The following is a 16850-nucleotide window of genomic DNA, read 5'->3' as shown; positions in this document are numbered from 1 at the left end:
CTCACAGCCAGAGGGGGTGGGAGGGAGGAGCTTGGTGGGGCGGGGCTTACAGACAGCAGGAGTGGGAGGGAGGAGCTTGGCGGTAGGGGCGGGGCTCACAGCCAGAAGGAGGAGGGGTGGGAAAGGTGGAAAGCAGACCAGCCTTAGCAAGTGAGCAAAGAGGTGGGAGCTGGGTGGTAAAGACTCCCTCTGCCTCCTCCTGCTAGAAGGCAGCCCACTGAGAATCCTGGCCCCCGGTCTGGCCCTTAGCCTTGGCACAGGCTCATCTGGGCTGCCTCACACTCCCTTCCTCTAACCCCATCCTACTCTGGTGCAAGTATGAGTTGCAGTGGGCAGTCTGCGGGAAACCTGGGCTGCAGGTTGAATCCGGAGGCAGGTCCTCCTCTAGGACCGCCTCTTCATTGATGGATGCCCCTTGTACCTCCTCTCCCTTGTTATCTATCTCAGTCACACACTTTCTGCTTTGCCTAATTAGTTTCTGTCTGGCTCGCCTCTCCAATACCCCTCCTCCAGATTCCTCTCTGGAGAACAAGGTAGGCTCTCCCTGCCTACCACAGCACAGGGCCTGGCGGTAGCAGGCCCTCAGTGTGACTGGAGTGGAGGGAGCCCTTCCTAGGCTCACTTCCGTGCTGTCACTTGCTTTATCTCCATCCAGTCACCTCCTTGGTCTGACCCTTCCTGTGTGTTCATGTGGGAAACCTCAGTCCTGGGCCCTCCGGGGAGCCTGCTCTTGAGGTGCCTCAGCAGCCCCCATACATCTCTGATAAGCGTCAAGTGATCTGTACGCTGCGCAAACTCAGGTATTCAGTGTGGTGGTGATCCCCTTTGGCGGGAGGGGGGGTGCATTCGAAGCAGCTGTAAATGCCTGCAGAAGGAGCCCTGTCCTGCCTGCTCTTCCTTGAGTGTGACTTCCACACTCCTGACCACCCTTAAAAGTGAAGAGATGCAGAAGCAAGGTGACTTCCAAGGCTAGGTCACAAGGGGGAGCAGCTCCCTGCTCACTCTGGGTGCTGTTTACTATGTCCCTGCTGGCTCTACTGTGTGGAGGCCAATGCCCATGCCATGAACACCCTAAGGAGTCCACTTGGAGTCCATTTACACCCCTGATGACAGCCAACACCAGCCACCAGACCTGTGAAGGAATGAGCGAGTCTTCACTCCAGCTCCCAGCCTGGGGTCCAGGCATCCTAGAGCACAGATCAGTCTTCCTCACTGTGCCCCGTGAGTTCCTGACCCTGAGAATCCATGAGCAGAATAAGTGGCTGTTTGACCCTCTTTGCACATTGTCCTAGTAACGGGAACAGGATCCCTAAGGCGAAACCTCTCAGGAGGCATCCACTAGATGTCTAGGGGCTTCTAAATGAGAAACACATAGGTAAGGCAGGGAAATGTCAGCTCCCAGCCAAGCTATACACGGCCAGGCGTTTGTGATTTCCTCTGAATACACTCGGGACCCTGTGTGTCTCTATACTCAGGGTTGTCGGTGCTTCTTCCCCACATAGAGCTGGAAGCCTCACCAAGTCTGGGATATTGCAGAGACCCTTTCCCTAGCCATCCCAGGTCCACCCCTGCAAAGAGCCCTACAGAGACCCATCAGTCGGCCACACTCATCCATGAGGGGGCTCTGGGTTCCTGCTTCTCACCTAACCTGCAGGGTGCATTGTCAGCTCCTGTTGCCAGTTCTGGGTCAGGGATCAGAAGCCCAGCCATCCACCATACTTGAACAGTCAAAGTTTCCGTCCTGTCTCAGCCTGGGCTGCAGTGCCCCTGGCTCACCAACTCCAATCTCTGAGAGGGGAGTGGGTGGATAGGAGTCAGCAGAGACCAAGATACCAAGAAGAAGAATGAGGCAGAGTGGAAGGGTTAAGTGGAGAGGAAAGATGGAAGGTAAAAGAATCAGAAGCAGGGCTGGATAGATGGCTCAGTAGTTAAAAGCACTGGCTGTTCTTGCAGAGGACCAGGGTTCGATTCCCAGCACTTATGTGGCAACTAACAACCATTTGTAACTCCAGTTCCAGGGGATCTGACATCCTCTTCTGACCACCATGGACATTGCACAACATGGGTGCACTTATATACATGCATACAATACACTCAAGCACGTAAAATAAAAATAAATAAAATATATTTAAGAAATAGAATCAGAAGCAAAGAGCAAGGAGAAGCTAGATGCACAGAGAGAAGAGAGAGAGGAGCCTTAGAGAGATGGGGACTGGAGCCTGAGAGAGAGGAGGGCTAGAGCCTTACAGAGGGGAGGCTGGGCGTCCTTAGGTTTGCCTCAGGAGCTCTACTGACTTGATAGGAGCTTTCAGTGCTTAGGGGTAGCAAGGGGATCTCTCCCTGCCCCAACGGGGTGCCCTCCACAAAGAGAAAGACTGAAAACCTGCTGCTTGCTAATCCCCGGCCCTCCAGCTTAAAAATTCCCTTCCCTCCTTTGGAAAAAAAAAAAAAAAGAAAAAGGAAAGACATGGCGCCCCCTCCACAAGGCTGATTTAAAATGCCAGGACTCAGCTCCTTGCCCTCCCTCTCCTGACGTCTGAATGTATTCCTTTATTATCATGACAGCTTTCTGATTGCATTAAAATTCATCCGCACGTGTCTTTCTATCCAGCCTCTTCTCTTTGCCAATGGTTTTCCTCCCTCTAAGCCCCCTCCCTTTACTGCATAGTTCTCTGGAGACTTTCTCAGCATGTAGGTGCCAAGCTGCCCCTTTGCTGTCCATCCCAATGGCCCCAGGGAAACTGCAGTCAGTCTGTCTTTCCCAAAGGCTACATACATGACATGGAACAGACCTGCTTCCAGCCTCCTTCCTCCAGCTGTTTTTCAATGAGCTCTACATAGTGCTGATGTTCCTTTCTAGAATCCTGAGTGGCACTAGTTGGAGCTTTTCTTCCTAACATTTTGGGTTTTGTTACTGTGGAGTTGGTCCTGACTTGTCTTTCAGACCAAGGACTAGAAGAGTTTTGAGTCTGGAGTGGACATTCTGGGCAGGCCTAGCACTTCTCACTCAGTTTCCTTGCCTCCAGCTATGGAGCTGACTGCTCCATACCTCAGTTTTCCAGGTCTATAAAGTGGGGACAGTTTGGCCTTCTTGCCCATGGTTGCTAGGATTCTGGAAGATGCTGCAGAGACAGTGTCTGGTGAGCGGTAATAATAAGACTACTTGGGATTCTTTATGCCAAAGGAAGAGAAAATGGGGTGCTGTCTCCCCTTGTTTTGCTCTGCCCTGATTTGGCCCAGAAAGCTGCCCCTGCTGTGAGGTGACCAAGGTCACAGAGCAAGAGAGGACATAGGATCCACATCTCAGGGTGGGGAAGGCACCTTCAACATCAGGCTGAACCAGATTCAGACTAGCTGAGATGGTGACATTTCCCTCCCACCCGCTCTGCCTATCTCCCTTCTGTCACTTTCCCTATGAACTGTACCAAGCTCTGTCAGATGGCCAGTGGTATCGCTGAGCTAGCATCTTGGATCCGATACCAACCTAGCAGAGTCTCAGAGAGTGGGTCTGTTTCCCCACCTAGTACCAGCTTCCTCCACCTCAGACACAGAGCCTGACTCCTGAAGTAGGCTGAACAGTCCTCAGTGCTGCCCAGCGGTGGGTTTACAGGGCAGCCATGTCAGCCTCCCTTCCCCTGGAGTGGTCAGTTACTGCTTCCTGTGCTCACTGTGCAGCTCTGGACTGCAAGCCAGTAGGGCCTGGTTGAGGGAGAGGCTGTGACTGTGCCCTGGGGGTTTCCGAGAGGAGGTGGGCCAGCAGTAGGGTCTATGGGGAGCAGATGCAGGGGATCTGCACACAGCCCGAGGATCTGAGCAACGACAGAGGAGGAGCCCTTTTGTACCCTTCTCACCTGTTCCAACACGGTTCCCAGGTAGGACAGAGAGGCAGGAAAAGTTAAGGACTTAAGGGGTCGGTAGGAAGGGGAAGAAGCCCCTGGATCTAGTTTGTGTTAAGAGTCAAAAAACTTAAACACAACTGAAAAACCAAGATTGCCTACAGAAATAATGCATGTTTTCCTAAAGACATCTCAAGGGACTGGAGAGATGGCTCAGCTGTTAAGAGCACTGGTTGCTCTGGCAGAGGACCTGGGTCTGATTCCCAGCACCCACAGGGTGACGAACAACCATCCGAAACTCCAGTTTCAAGAGAATCCAACACCTCTCTGACATCCTCAGGCACTGCGCGACACAGGTGCATTTACACACATCAGGTGGTACACTCATACACATGAAATAAAAATAGTAAATAGAATATTTTTTTTTTTTAAAGGATGTCTCAAACAAGGGCATTCAAAAGAACAAAATGAACTCTGCTCACTTAGGACCAGAATGTTTGTGCCCTTGAGTTTAACCGCATCAGCACTCCTCTTTTCCCTAAATCTAAACAACACACCTCAAACAAAAACAGCTAGGCATGGTGGCAGACACCTTTGATTTCAGCACACAGAGGCAGAGTCTCTGTGAGGTCAAGGCTAGAGTTCCGGGCAGCTGTGGCTACAGGGAGACCCTGACTCCAGGGGGAAAAGAGATAAAAAGTTTATTTAAGCTAAGATAAAGAAGTAAACTAGCTTGTATTTTTCTTATTTTTTATACTTAATTTTATAGTTTTGCTTAATCTTGAAAGCTTGTAAATTAGATCCTTTGAGCAATGTAACTTAGACTACCATAGAACCATATATATATGGCCATGATAAAGACACATGACTCTCTAGAAACCCACACCCACACTTGAGTATGTACTCCCCCTTTCCTCCTTCCCTCTCTCCCAGGCCATATATCTGAAGATTGTACTATTCATTATAATAAATTCACAACTTTACTTCACTCTAACTAGCCTGGAATCCTTTCCGCAGCATAGTCAAGTCAAGGATCTAGCTTTTCCTTAGTAGGGTAAAGTCGTCATAGTCCACCCCCCATCCCCCCACCTCCCACGCCCCTGCCAGGCTACTTGTGACAATGTTGCGCTGACCACTGCAGCTGACAGCCACTTCTGTGGCAGGGCTCCCAACAAGGGACCCTGGGAAGTCTGCTTCCCCATTTGCCTCCTGCCTACTCTCCCTCCCAAACAACATACAGCACCATCCGCTCCTCTCACCTCAGAAAGCTTTATTCTCTCAGGACCCGAATCTGACTCTGAGCTTTCTCCACTTACAAAATGCACCGGATGATACCTCCTGGGAAGCTGGAAGAGTGTGTGAAAAGACAGCAGATTCTGCTTGGGGGAATCTCTGTCCCTCCACGAGAGAGATTAAGACTCCTGAGTGGGTTCATGCATCTCACTGTGTCTTCAGAACTGGGCTCAAGAGGAAGGATTCACATTACAAAAGGAGAGTTCAGGCAGCTCAGGAGGGACCTCTCCATAAAGACAGTCCTTAAGAGGGAGTTTCAGACTCTGGCTGGGCTTAGCTGGTCCACCCCCACCCAGGCTCTCCTGGGGAGCGTCCTATTGGCCTCACAGGGCAAGTGACTTGGGGGGGGCAACAGGTGGGGGGGCAGCAGAGCCACTTGACTTGCTGAATGCCAGCATCTTGATGCTAATGCTCAAAGTACCATTGGTGGCACTGAACAGTATTTCCTGTGTATGGAAGATGGCTGCTGGGTCACGGCAGGCCCCGTTCAGATGCTGAATGTCTTTTTTACTGCCATAGACTCTTCTCTCCAGCTGCTGAGGGGAGGGTTTGCCAGTTTGGGTTGGGGCATGAGCTGGGGAGAACCTTGAGGACAAGGGGAGGAAGGTGGGAATAAATGATTTGGGGGGTGTGGCTGCTGGGAGACAAGGGGCTTCCAGGGCAGCAGATCCAGAGCCGAGCAAACAGATCTCACATCCCCAGTGATGGAGATGGAGGCTTTAGCCCAGGTGTGGGCAGGACCAAGCAAGAGCCCACAAAGCCCTCTGGAGGGTGGAGTCTGGAGCACTGGGGGCATCCCATGCTGGGGCATCTGTAGTCTCTTGGGTGTTTGTTTACTGTGGGATTGCTCCCTGTTCAAGGTGCCTCTTGGATCAACCCTGGGAAGCTTTGCTTGGTGTCTGAGGCCCCATAGGCAAGAATCTAGGGGCAAAGATCACACTGCTTTTCTCTAAAGTCACTTGTGGATCAAGAGAGATTTTCCACAGGTGGGGCACAGGGAGATGCAGCTGGGTGGACAGGAAGGACTAGGCAGCCTCGGGGAGGAAATGAGGCTTTTTCAACTACTTCTCCTAGTGCTTTCTGACTATACGACCATAGACAAGGTATGTACTCTCTCTGGGTAGAGTCAGGTAAGGCTGAAGTGAGTTACACCACCTGAGGCTCTTACCCAGGGTCTAGCACAGAGAAAATGCTCAACAAACACTTGTTATTATGACTGTTATCAGTCATTACTATTGCTCACCTACAGGGGTGCTGACTGGCGGGACGGGTGTAGAGAGGACCTTGGAGATGCTGAACTGGACAGTCATCCCAGCCCAGGCAGCCTCAGAAGCCAGATTTTCCCCGTACCTTGCTGATCATCTGGCAGTGTTTCTAGGACCACCAAGAGGCTCTCCAGCCTCCTTCAGAAGGCCTACTCAGTCAAAGCAAGGGATCCCTCCCCTGGCCCAGCCACACTGTTGTATAATACTGTTGAGAACAGGAGGTAGAAACAAAAGTGACCCGTTTCTTTTCCTGGCTAAAAGTTGGAAATGTCTTCCAGCTTGTTAGTACACTTGTCCTTACCCAGGCCAGAGATGCCAGAAGTATCTCAGGAGCAACCTGATGTGGGTGCTGAGAACTGAACCCCAGTCCTCTGCAAGAGCAGCAAGTGCTCTTAACCATTGAGTTAGCTCTCTGGTCCATGTGTGTGGTTTTCAAGGTTGCAGGACCACCTCACTGCCAAGCCCAGAGGCCTCAGGGCTCTTCCTTGTTCTCACTGAAGGAGCCCCGTCACTGCTTCTGGAGGCCCAGTTCCAGGTCTGTGCTTCACACAGGGAGGCCATGGACAGGGAGGGGTGTCTCCACCTTCCTGGATGGTTGCCCACTGCCCAGGTGATGCAGTCATTTCCCAGTCTCACTGCCCCAGGCTAGGGTTTTAGATTCCTCTGCAGCTATGAAGCCAAGCTAGTTGCCCTCCTAAGAATCAGTCTCTTCATTTGGGTCTCGGGGATCAACTGCTGGGTCTCAGAAGAGCTCTCAGCAGGAAGTGACCCAGTAGAGAGGAGGACAATGCCCTCCTTCCTCCCAGCTCCAGCCCCACCCACTGTGGCAGAGCCAGTGACAGGCAGCTGGGCTGGGGACTGCCTCCTGAGGATGAAAGGCTTCCTGCCAGGGAAGAGGCAGAAGGAGACATCAAACTAGATCAAAGGCTGCTGGGATGGGGACTCTGCAATGGAATGCAAATGAAGACCCTCACAGGACCCCAGCCCCCAGGGACAAGGCAGTGCCAAGCCTTGATCTGCCTGGTTCCCTCCTGGACTGGGCTGTTTGATGTTGGGGTGGGAGGAGGCAGGAGCTGGAGGAGGCATCCAGTCCCCCTTCCGTAGCCTTCCTTTAGCCAGCTTTGCCTTCCGAAGAGGAGGCTCAGCCTCCCGGCTCCTTCCTTGGAGGGAGCCGCCTTCCACTGCTTTCTCACTCTCTCCAACCAGGACTTCCAAACCCTTCTCCCTAGAGCGTCAGTTACAGTCCAAGGCAGAGCCTGCCCCTCCCAGGTCCTCCACAATGGCTTTCCGCTCACTCTGGGAGCTGTAAGGTGCTCCATTCCCCAGCCCCACCACTCTCTTCCACGACTGACTGTGCCATTCCATTGGTCTCCTCTCCACTCAATGCCCAGTGGTGGAGCTTGGGTGGGAGTGGCTTAGTGACAGGTGAAAGGGATGAGGCACTGACTTCAGGGAACCTCAGAAAGCCAGGACTGAGTGTCCCCTGGAGATCAGTGGGCACCTGTTACAGTGGGAACAGAGAAGGTTGAGCGCTGTGGGACTGAGGGGTGGAGAGGGATCTGGGAAGTGGGAGCTGGATGCCGAAGGATTCATGGGAGGGTTTGCCAGGAAGAGAACATACACACACCATTCACATATATGTGTGCCCCCACACATACCCACACCATTCACATACATGTGTGCCCCCACACATACACACACACCATTCCCATACATGTGTGCCTTGCACACATACACACAGCATTCCCATACATGTGTGCCCCCACACATACACACACACACACCATTCACATGCATGTGTGCACCCCTCGCATACACGCATAATTCACACTTCTTTCTCCTCTTCCTCCTTTCATCCACTGGGATCCAAGTATCTCCCCAAAGGCCCAAGGCCTGGACTGCACCTTTGACCCTTTGGAGCCTGGCCTGGGCTTCAGACCCTCAACTCCTCTTCTGTGCTCATTCACTGTTCACCACATCCTGACTGGGCTCTGTCTGGCTCCTTAGTTCATAGCACCTGTGGATCTTCTGTGGCTCAGTGGACTCCTAGGCCTACCCAGTCTCAAGGAAAGTCTACGGGACTGCCCTCTACTGTCACAGAGCCCCCCAGCGCCCTGCCCAGCCTGGCTCACACCCTGCTCCATCAGCTCACTCCTTGGGGCGCTGACTTGCACACCCCAGGAGGTACATCCAGTAGCAGCTACTGGGAATCAAAATGACATCATTTAGCCAACAGCAACCAGAAACAGATGCTGAGGTAAGCGTCTATGGGCTTGGTAGACATTTTATTATTTCCACAGTATAGATGAGGAAACAGCCACGGAGAAGGTAAGGAATCTCTCAAGAACTCTTGCTATAGCAGGGAGCGGGCAGGCATGCCAGATGACTTGACTGCAGCTCTCAGGCACTCCATTTCTGGGGGAGGATGGGGCTACAAGGAGATCTCACCCTCTGTCTTCTCGCTCCTTCATCTTTGCCCAGACAACTGGCAAAACATCCACTAATCACTTTGCTTAGTGAGGGCGGGGGCTCCAGCTCAGAGCCCAGCAAGGTGGGTGAGTGGGTGGGCTGCTCAGGTCCCAGGGCTCAGCCTCTCAGTCACCCCTCACTGTCTGGAGACCCCACCCCACGTCTCACAATCCCTTCACAGTCTCACCCACCCTTCTGCCCAAAGCCTCTCTGTCTTGGAGTCCCCCGGGTTCCCAAGAGTAAATCTGCTTTGAGGTCCATGAGCCCCCTGACCCGGGCTGAAAGATTGTCTCTCCCCACCACACAGGCAGGCTGCCCTTCTAACCAGTCTCCACCATCTCCTGGGGGCTTTTTCCCTCACCTGCCCTCATGTATGTCCCTGGTTCTTTGGAGCCTGATCAGGGCAGAGGGGCAACTGGTAGAAGGGAGCTTGGCAGGTATTTGGGGAGGTCTGTTATCACCTTCTGGAAGTGGGGGCCGGACACAATGGTTCTTCCCTCTTGTGGTCTGAGAGGTGAGGTGCTGGCCTGGGGTCCTGGGTTCGCCAAGAGCCAAGCCCCGGGTTCAGTGCGAGTGCGGTTTGTGGCCACACCCACTCCCCTTGCTGCCCTTCTTCCTGGCCCAGCTTCTGTGAGTTGTCATCAGGCCAATGGGAGCCCGGGACAGCTGCGGCTCTTTGGCTCTGTGTAGAAGTCACCTTTCGCCGGGGCAGCAGCGCGCAGCCGTCTCTCCAGGTAACTGATTAGACATTTGATCTGCTATATTATCCTTCCCAGGCACAGCACACGACAGACGGCCCGGTGTTCTGTGGGGACTCTCGGCAGCAGAACCCTGTTGTCTAATGGGGTTTCCGCTGGCGTCTGGCACAACTCGCCGGCGTTTCACCCATCACAGGATAATTTATAGCGTAATAGGGTCTTTTTTTCCTCCTTTATATCATGCGGGAGCATAAATTATGGCCAGTTTGTCCTCGACTCTCAAGGAGACAGACAAAGCAGGCTACGTTCCAGCTAGGGGAGTGGGTTCCTGTAGGGAGGGGCTGGCCAGTGGCAAGGAGGCCCACAGGAGAGAGGGGACCAGAGGAGTGGAGACCAAGGACGGGAGTCCAGAACACCTTGCTGACAGGGCAAAGAATGAACTCCAAGTGGCCACGGTGCTGGGGAAGAAATCACAGACCACTTGGAGCCCTTTGTCTCTATTACCTGCTGAGCAGTGGCTGAGGTTGAGCCTCACAGCTGTACAGGATTAAAGCCCCAGGGCAGCTCTCACTGCCTGTGGAGGGCCCAGCCTGGCTGTAGGCTGACCTTCATGGGAGCCTCAGATCTTCTCAGCTGTGGTCTGACTTACCCAAGGCTGGAGTAGGTGCTTAAGGCCTCCCTATGTGCTCTACCACAGCCCCAAACAGAAAGTGAGCCATGCTGGGGAGCAGGGCAGATGCCTGTTGTCTGGCTCTCCATTTGAAACACGGAGGGTGGGTGAAGGAGAAGGAAACATCTGCAGCCTAGCTTACTGGAGTGGGGTTGAGAGCACAAGCACCTCAGAGTCCAGGGCATCTTTAACACAGGGATTGAAAGGGCAGGTCCCACCCCACACCCCACTCCTGGAGATCACACCAAGACTTCCAGAATTCCTGAGTGGGTGTGGGTGTCTTCAGAGACCATCTGGCCACATCTCTTCAAGAGTGACTTGGTGTTGAGAATGTTTCCTGAACTCTCCTGGCAGTGGCCCCACTAGCAAGACTAGTGTTCAGCCCAGAAAGTGGTTTTAGGTAACCCCCTGGGCCTCCTCAAAGTCCAAGTCCTGCTCCCTTTTTAACCACTGTCCCGTGGAGGTAGTAGCAGGGGTTGGGTCTTGTAGGATGGCGGTTCTCAGCTGTGGCTCATGAGAAGATTCTTGGAAGCTTTCAAAATACAGATGTTTAAGGCTGGCCCCAAACTATAGGTTTGATGATCTGGCACCCAGGCATAAGTATTTTTGTTTGCAGTTTTTGAAAGCGACTAGCATGCAGCCAGGGCTAGGAAGGGCCATGGTCAGCCTCTTTGGACAGTCATTTCTCCCCAGGCTCCTCTGGGCCTTGATGGTGCTAGGCAGGATGACAGTACCACACCTCTTGTGCCCTGACTCCCAAACCCAGTAACTCTTCCCACCCCCCCTTATCACTCACAGGATCACCCCGAAAGACGCTATCTTTGGGGAACAGAATAAGGAGAAGCGGCCCCCCAGTTTTTCCCAAGCTCCTCTTCCTCCCCTCCTTTGTCCTCCCTCCCATCCAGCAGGCCAGCCCTGCTCTGAAGAGAAGCCCCCCACTGCCTTCCTCTCCCACTTTGAGCCACTACCCCAGTCCTCCTGAAGTCAGTGCTGCCCAACCTCATGGAACTTAGGGGGTCCGTGCTTAAGTACACATTGCATTAACTCATGACTGATAATGGAGTCCAGATAGACGTAGAGATGGATGGATGGTAGACATGATTAATAAAGGCTAGATATTCAGATTAAATGTTAGATGATAGATAGATACACAGATGGGAGAAAAATGATTGCCAAAAGTAGATGGATTTATGATGGATGGCACGTAAAGAGCAATAGGTGAATGTGGATGGACGGATGGCTGGGATGCTCCTGAGGAGTTCAGATAGCAGGGTCTGAATGTAAAGGTCAGAACACTTATCATGGCCACATATTATCGAAGTAATAATTCTTAGAAGGAAGCCTTGCTTGCTCCAGACCTGCCTGGGACCACATGCCTTTCTATTTCAGGCCTCTAGCCTTTACGTTTTCTGTTGGATTTATCATTAGCACAGATTTCAATTGGGCAGTTTGGTTATGGACTCCTGAAAATTCCCATGGTTTTCCCAAGTCTCCAGGTAGACTAAGGCTACCTCCTGAGCCCCCCCTGCACCTGGGGAAGAGGGACAGCTCTTCTGCTTGCTCCTCAAAGGCCAAGGCTATGGCCTCCAACCTCATGGAGTGGGCTGGATTTGGAGTGTGGCAGCCTGTGGTTTGGCCCTGCGATCCGATGGCAGGTGGCAGCCTGTATGGTGTGTGTAGAGAGGCATTTGCTCACTTTCATGGTCAAGGATCATGGCCTCAGAAGGGACTACAAGGACTAATTCATCTTGTACACTCACCACAGCCTAAACACTGCTCTGAGTACTCTGATTTTATCAGGCGGATGCCACTGTCATCCCATTTTACAGATATGGAGAGTGAGGTACAGCGACATTTGATAATTGTCAGTTGATAATTGACAGTTGACATTTGTCAATGCACTACAAGTCCTAGAGATAATAAACATCAGAGTCAGGATTTGTACTAGGTGGTCTGGCTTCTGCATGCTCATCTGTGGTATAGAAGGTGGCTCCTTCCCCTGCTTAGGGGCAGGGTATCCACTGGGCTCTGACGGGCTTAGGAGGGCACATGGCTCTGAGGACTGAATGGTGAGCATTATGTCTAATGACCAATGGGATTAGCAGAGGAGTGCCAGCTTCCTCAAGAAAACAACGTATTCACCATTGGTGTGTGGCTGGCATGGTTGACCACAGAGAAGCAGGTCCCATCATTCAGGGGGGTTCCTGAAGCCTTCTGATTGGCAGTATTCAATTTCCATGAAGTTCAGGTTACAGAGTGTCAAAAAGGAGATCTTCCATATAGTCAAAACCCACATGACAGCTCTGAGCTGCCCTGGATTCTACCCATGAGTCAACGAGTAGGTCATACTGTCATCAATCCACCGTGTACAAGACACTGCTGAGAGATACAGGACCTTGACCCTTGAGTAGACGTACTTCCAAATTAGGGCAGGAATGGCCTTCTCTAGAAGGGCAGGGCACCTGTGGAGTGCTGGGGTGGGATGGAGCAGGGCCGACAGAGGGGGCTGCAGCTTGCTGGGATGCAGTATCTTTGTGGTTGACGGCCATGATCCTGGGCTTTCCCGTCTCTGGGAAAAGATGGGGGAAGGAAGAAAGTCTGGGGGTGAGAGGAGAGAGGCTTCTTCAGCTCCACTTCCTGTTTGCAAGGGGCTAGAAAGCAGGTTTTGAAGAGCAAGGCATGATCCTTTCACAGACAGGTCCCACGGGGGGTGATTCAGGTGACGGTCACTGTGGGGCCCTCTATGTGGAGCAGGAAATCTGGAGTGAAGGACTGACTCCAGGACGGCTGCAGTCAGAGGTCTTTCACTGGGCTCTGGGCCCTGCTTCAATACGACATGGCTCCTGCCCCCATTTGACAGAGCAGTTAACCGAGGCTCAAAGAGGCTAAGTAGCAGGCTGAAACTCAGGCCGGTGGTACATGCTGGGGGGACTGGAGCTGATGGTATCTGGCTGCTGAGCCAGACTTTCGCCATTATGTGCAGCAGCGCATGTGTCTGCGATTCCATCTTTGGCGTTCTGTCCCCTTTGGACTCAGCATTGCTCTCTCCTCTCTTCAGAGAGGTTTTGAAAATGGAGTGGCTATTGCCACTTCAGCAGGCCTGGTTTTCCCAGAAAATATCCTTTATGAGCAAGAGGAGCAGACAAACTTTCCGCCTGCGTGCTGTACCGTAGCATGGAAAAGGAGGCAGCTGGGGCGGCTGGGAAAAAGTATAAGGGAGTGGGCAAAGGGGTTGTTGGTGACCAGAGAAGGGCTACGGCTTTGAGCCAGGAAGGCTGAGGAGGGCAGGCTGGGCTGGTGGGGAAGTCTGGAATTAAAGCAGAGGCACGGTGGGGCCAGAGGCTGGGTGAGCAGTAAGACTGCAGCCATCCATCCCATTCCTGCCTGGGCTGAGAACGGTGAAGAGGAGGCTGAAGAGGCTGGTGGAGAAAGGAGTGCTTGAGAGAAGAAAAGCCATGGCTGTCTCTGGGTCCACCCTTGTTGCCTAGGGAGAGCATTCCCTGCCTTTCCTCACCTCCTCAACTCCCTAGGCACAGCACCTGGCCAGCCCAGGTGGTGTTGAACTTGAGGCCTCAGGCACTTCAAGCTTTGTCTACCAACTGCATTAGAAATGCTTCCTTTATAGGTGTATGTAACTGTTTTTCAGATGCACATAATAGATGCTGCTATGATTTTAAGACATACAAATCCATTTGAAAGCAGTGTCCAATTCAAGGTCAGCTGTTTGTCATTTCGTATTCTATTGAACAATGGATACTCAAAGTGTAACATCTGTCAACGGGGAGCTGATGAATTTTGTATGTTAAAAATGGCTCCTTCACCTTGAAAAGTCTGGGGATGCTGATCCAAGGAGGGTGGTGGGAGCCTGGGGAGGAGCGAGCACTTCGGTCACATGAATTTCAGGTGGTTTGAGTCCACCCCGGAGGCCACAACTCCCCGTGCAAAGGCAGGACAGGGCAGAGCCACCGAGACCTGGGTGTAAACTGGCCTGGTCCTGCTCTCCACATACTGCTGTCTGCCTCCATTTCTGTCCTTCTCTGCGCCTGAACCTCAGACTCATCCCATGATGCGACCAACATGACATAACCGGGAAGGCAAGGGACTGGGGCTGTGACCCACACAAGTAAACACCTGAGCCAGGATCTCTACTGACTTGGCACAGGCAAAGTGCTTGGAGGGCTGGGGGTGGTTCGGGCCTGTCACATGACACTAGCTCTGTAAGCATTGCTGGAATGAAGAGTGACAGTAGTGAAGAGCAGTGGAGTCTGAGCCAGATCCAGTTAGGAAGGGAGCCAGGACCCCCACACTGCATGCACGTGTGCACACACATGTGCGTGCTGCTGTTCCACCTCACAGCCTGGATGATCAGCCTCTGGGAAGAAGACATGGAGTCACCTTGGACTCTGGCTAGGGGCTAGGGGCTTGTCATTTGTTGGCTGTGATCAGCTCCGATTTGTGCAAGGGAACTCAGGCTGGAATATGAGTTGGACTGCAGCAGTGGGCAGGCCTGATGACCTGGTCTGTGAGTCCATGGCTTCTGAGGATCCCTTTGTTCACAGCATAGTCACCTGTCCTCACCAGGCTCTTCCATTCTACCATACTGGGGACATCCCTCCTTTCCACCAGGGTTTTCAGGTATCTGCTAGAAATTCCATTTTGGTCAGCTTCACCCAAACAGTATACATAAGCAGGTCTAGGTTTCGTCAAGCTGATGAGCCCCTTACCCCATAAGGCCTTATGCTCCCTACTCTGATTTGAAATTGTGTGTCTTCCTAAAACTCATACCGAGGAGTCTTAACTCCCAAGGTGATGTTTTAGTGACATCTGGCAGGTGCCTAGGTCATGAGGGCAGGGCCCTTGAGAATGGGATTAGTGCCCTTGGGAGGAAGCTTTGGGGCTAAGGGTGTGGCTCAGCAGTAGAGAGCATGCCTAGCATGTGCACGGCCATGGGTTTGATCTCCAGCACTACACAAACCAGAGGGCAGAACAAGCCTGTAATCCCAGCATGTAGGAGACAGAGGCAGGAGAATAAGTTTAAGGTCATCCTTGGCTACACAGTGCTACAAGATAAGTGAGTTCAAGGCCAGCTTGGGCTACCTAAGACCCTGTCTGAAAAAAGGGAGTGCTGAGTGTCCCTTTTCCACAAAGACACTGGATCTCCTGGCACCCTGATTTTGTATTTTCCAGCCTCCAGAACTGACAGATAAATTCCCTAGACTCTCTAGGTGATGGTGTTTTTGTTATAGTAGCTAGAACAGATTGAGATATTCTTACTGAACATCTTGTTGTTTCCATAGCAGATATGCCAATATACATTTCTTTCTGGAGAATTTTAACAAGCTTCTCCAAAGCTTTACTCTAAAAGAAAGAAGATTTATCCTAACGTATCAGGCTCAGTGATGGGGGAAAGATGTGAGACGGCTCAGGGTAGGGAGACCATCTTGAGACATTCAAATACCTCACGGCAGTGCCCACTCACTCTGCCCAAGTCTAGGCTGTGTGTGGAGAGGCCTTCCCAAGAGAGCCTCCTCTGACCTGAGTTTCCTCCCAGGCACCGAAAGTGACCCACCCAGGCAAGTACTTAGCACGTTCTCTGGAATGGAGGAAAGGGCTGAGGTTATTAGTAGTGCCTAATGATATTTGCATAGATTAACAGACTTTAATGTAATCACGAGTGCCACAATCCCAAGAAAATAATGAAATCCATTACAAAGTCATAAAGCAACTAAGTCAATACAGTAATAACCTGAGCCTGCGTTAGCAATAATTTCATCTCCTGCTGCAAGGCGATTTCACAATGTACACCGTTTCTGGACACTTTTATAAATTTCACCTTTGTTTGAGATAATTAATTAGCAAAATAAAAAAAATGCTGCTGGTATTTTATACAGTAAATTAGTCATTAGTCTAAGCTGGCAGGCTGTAATAAAACTTATGAAGATGGATGTGCTGGGATTTCTAACTTCTCGTCAATCGGCTTGAAACTTTCTCACTGGCAAAGCTTGGGGGCTACCTGGTGGCATAGCTCACATGGACAGTCATGATGGGCAGGACCCTACGAAACAGAGCTGGTGTGAAGGACAAAGTAGAGGTCCAGCCACATTTGCTGGGTTTGTGGGAACCCCTGGGCACTTGCATCCTCTGCCCAGGGTCCTTCAGGTGTTTGTCTCCTGGGCTGTCATATTACAAAGTACCACAGTGTGGTGCTCAAAGCAGCAGCTGCCTCTCCACAGCTCTGGAGGCTGCAAGCTGGGAAGCAAAGGGTCTCTCAGACCCTGCTCTCCCTCTGCCTCACTTCTGGTGTTTGCCAGCAGCTGTTGGCTTCCCTTAGCATGGTGCTGCACCACACCAATCTGTTTCCATCATCACATCTGGCTTTCCCTGTCTGCTCGGTGTTGGTGCCAAATCTCCCTCTGAGGGCACTAGTCATGTTGGACTTCAAGTCCCCCAAATCCCTTGACTGTATCTGCAGAGACTCTTTCTAAATAAGATCACTCTCATGGGTGGTGAGTGAACACGGAGTCGGGAGAATTCAACTTCTGCAGGCACTATTCAACCCACTACAGGCACTAAGGTCTGGATGACCATGCCCCTACTCACCTACAAAGGGAGGATGAGT

At 52.0% G+C, this 16850-nt stretch overlaps 1 protein-coding gene across 34 annotated transcripts in view; it reads right to left on the bottom strand.

Annotated features, from left to right (window-relative positions):
- Celf4 (CUGBP Elav-like family member 4) overlaps positions 1 to 16850 on the bottom strand; it is a 300074-nt gene that overhangs the window by 28383 nt on the left and 254841 nt on the right. The window lies entirely within an intron of this gene.

Source organism: Nannospalax galili, unplaced genomic scaffold, assembly GCF_000622305.1.
Source record: "Nannospalax galili isolate Female #2095 unplaced genomic scaffold, S.galili_v1.0 scaffold15, whole genome shotgun sequence".
NCBI classification, from domain to species: Eukaryota; Metazoa; Chordata; class Mammalia; order Rodentia; family Spalacidae; genus Nannospalax; species Nannospalax galili.
The sequence above is the reverse complement of the archived record's forward strand: the minus strand, read 5'-3'. Positions and strand labels throughout refer to the sequence as shown.